The sequence below is a fragment of the Lygodium microphyllum genome, chromosome 11 (genome assembly GCF_053477565.2).
Source record: "Lygodium microphyllum isolate KBCC chromosome 11, Lygodium_microphyllum_v1.1.10, whole genome shotgun sequence".
NCBI classification, from domain to species: Eukaryota; Viridiplantae; Streptophyta; class Polypodiopsida; order Schizaeales; family Lygodiaceae; genus Lygodium; species Lygodium microphyllum.
Window position 1 is genome coordinate 105872918 of NC_141145.1, and position 3567 is coordinate 105876484.

Here is a 3567-nt window from a genome sequence, read left to right on the forward strand (position 1 = left end):
TCGACTACTAGAGGACTCCTTCAGATTTGTTGGAGGAGGCACCTCACACTTCCCACACTCCTCAGAGGGAGTCCCTACACCTATTGGTGTAATACACCACATAAGCACAAACAAGGGGAGCGTCCCTCAGTTGAATACCGCCTGCGGCTCCACTACGGCTCTCCTACACCTCAGGGATTTGGCCCCAAGATGCCCTGTGAACACATAAAGCACGTATGAAAACATTCTCCACTCTTTTAATGAATCAATCTTGGAGATAATAGATAGTCCTCTCACTGAATATTCCCAAAAGAGATCGAACCACTAACCCTACAGCTTAGGGTGCCTCAACTCCTCAACGTAGGTCATTGTCCATGAAAGCAGTTGCTATGCATCCGAGATGATACCATATGGTGTGTGCAATGCAATTGTGTATGATGTATAGTGCTCAAACAAGTTTATTTATTAACAATCAGCATTGTGAAGGTGTAAAAACACATCTTTTCATGCCTTTACTCTGAACCGTGATTGCTATGTTGCTTAGGGCCAACACTAAGCATTCTCATGCTATTGACCCTCTTAATTTTAAACCACACATGTCCTATATACAATGCATTAAAAAAACATCAAAATTTAGTACATTATCAACACTTAACAACCCCCTTCTCCCTACTTCTTAAGATTGTGCATTTGGTAGTATGTTTAGAGTATATTTTTCATGTATTCTTCCTTCATGAAAGTAATAAAAATCCACTTTAATATAGAGATATGGCTATGAATTGAGGCTAAACATCATGCTACATTCACAAACACAAATGTTATTTTTTTCTATTTTTCGAATGCAAAAACCTATTTTTCTATTTTTTTTCTTATTGTTTGCTATTTATTTATTGATCATTACTGATATTTCTTATTTATTGATTTAGACTAATTGATCTTACCAAGAATTATTTTTTCTATCATATTCCATCCCATACGAACACCATACCCACAATAAAATCCAAAAACCACATGATTTTCCTTAAAATCGCAATGTTGTGGGTTTTATGTGTTTATAAAGAAATTACTAGATGACTTATTTTTTAAAATTTCTTTAACATTTTTGATAAATTATAGCATTTGAAACAAATGCAACCATTTCCAACCAAAATTTATCATAAAACAATAAAATCTATTGCTTACTCATAAAATCATGCCTTATGACATATGTGTCTCATGATTGCAGGCTCTGACACTTTCCAATGGCCACTCATGATCATTTCAACCTCAATCTATGCTCCTTTATGCTCCAGCATCATCCCATGATCAAAATCTTTCATCTCATCTCATCCCCTTCTCTCATAGAATCAACCATGGAAACGCCTAGCAAGAGGAGAGAGGAGAGAGAAAAAATAAAAATTAGCATTTTGATTCCTTGTCTCAAAATTTGTGTCCGCAATCAAATCAATGCCCTTGAGGAGTAGATCAGGGATGCACAATCATCTCTCTCTCATTCCCAGTATTGGAGAGGCATAAAATCTCACAAATTTGGGGCACAAAAAAAAGTGCCCCCTCTCCTCCCTCATGGTTGCAAATTTGCATGTTTTTCTTAATGTTTCATTTCATGTCATTTAATTTATAAAATGTTTGTTTCACACTTTGGGTGTTCACATTGCTGCTTGACAAGTGGATTTTTGCATTTTGGAGGAGGGGCAAACGAATTTCGATTCTCACAATCCGCCTGGCCAGCCAGCTCCATGTCATCGAAATTGATAAACTTGGCCTCTGTCACACACTTTCCAACTAGATCACATAGCTGCTTTATAACATGAACCCTTGTAGGAATTAAATGGAGGGTCAAATAGACTCTGATCGACAAACCAAGACTTGTGTTGCCTTCTTAGCATCGAACTCTATCTAGAAAAACTCCAGCTCATCGATCTGCAACCATTTCATTTTGCATGAAAAATTGGTCTTTTATGCCTCTCGGGCCACTTTATCACTTCAAAAATAGGCCCCAAAATCTAACTCTCACCCTCACACAAATGCTCCCAAAGATTTTTATACTACCTTGTAGTAACAGGAACCTCGCACACTCAACATAGGTCACAACTAGGCATACAAGTACTATGCATCTAGGAGTTTCTCTCCATGCTCAAATGCAAATGCAACATATATGACTCATTGTGCTCAAACAATCTTAACCATAAATCAGCCATGTATCGTGCAAAAACAACATTTTCATCATTTCATTACTCTAACGCTATGTCGCATTGCAAAGGGATAGTATTGGGCTAACATGTGCTACAATTCCTCTTCAAACTTAAATGAACCAAAGCCTATATGCTATAATGTGTAATAAAATAGGGTCTACAGAGAATTCCTTCTTCTGACACAATAAAACCAAGATATTTGATCTATTTCTTGAGGAAGTCACACTTTTTCTTCTTAGCATAGAGCTGTGTGTCCTCATGGTCTCAAGGAGGATGCAAACTTGGGGTTCATGATTCTCCTCTTTCTTGAAATAAACCAAGGTGTCATCAAAGAAGACAAGTACAAAATCATTGAGATATGGTCTAAAAATATCTTGCATTAGCCTATTAAATGTGGCAGGGGCATTAGTCAATCCAAAGGACATTACTATGAATTTAAATTGGCCATATCTAGTATTGAATGTCATCTTAGGAATATCCTCATCCTTGACACGGTGTCGTGTTGCTGCGCATCTGAGCCGTGAACACCTCCATTTTTGTTGTGCATTTGTGTTAATTTCTGCGTGTGATTCATTGTTTGTGTGATGCATTTTAATAATCCGCAGCCAATGTATATATTCCTTTAATGCATTGCACACTAATTTTGTTCTGGAGTTACTATCTGAAGTTGAGAAGACTGATCTCAAACCACTCCAACCATGTTTTGACAGTGCCATGAATATGTATTTGCAATTGAAGTGCTATAAAGAAGTGGAGTCATGGCTTCGACAAATTCTTCCCTCATAGTGGTCATTGGAGACGAGGACACCGTGACCAGCTTCATTCTAGTAGGAGTTGGCCACGTTGACATTAGGAGGAAGACCAACTATCTGATTGTGGATAACAAGACTATGGTGAAAACAATCGAAGACACCTTTAAGGAGTTCACAGCGAGGGAAGATATTGCAATTGTTCTCATAAATCAACATATTGCAAATATGATACGGTTCCTGGTCAACAGTTACAACAGGCCAGTGCCTGCCATTCTGGAGATACCTTCCAAGGAGCATCCATATGACCCTGCTCAGGACTCAATTTTGGCAAGAAGTTCTAAAGAAAAAGCTAGCCTATTCTGGGAGGGGGATATTTTTGAAAAAGGCAAAAATGGCGGGCTGCGCCTGGATTAGGGGGGGGAAAAAGCTTCCGTCGGGGAGACACAGAGTATTCCCTGTAGGAAAGGAGAAAATGAAGACGATGGACAGAGAGGGATCAGTGAAGCAGACAGGGCATTGTTCGAAAGCGTGCAATTGAAGAGCCTTTATGATGCAAGTAATGGAAACAAATTACCTATGGTCATAATTGATTCAGCCACAGATTGTTCCGCTATCTGTGCTGTATGTGTAAAACCCGTTCAAAT

The 3567-nt window shown here is 38.5% G+C and overlaps 1 pseudogene; it reads left to right on the forward strand.

Annotated features, from left to right (window-relative positions):
* Window positions 1-2929: 2929 nt before the first annotated feature.
* On the forward strand, window positions 2930-3337 carry LOC148029194 (V-type proton ATPase subunit F pseudogene; annotated as a pseudogene).
* The last annotated feature ends 230 nt before the right edge of the window (window positions 3338-3567 follow it).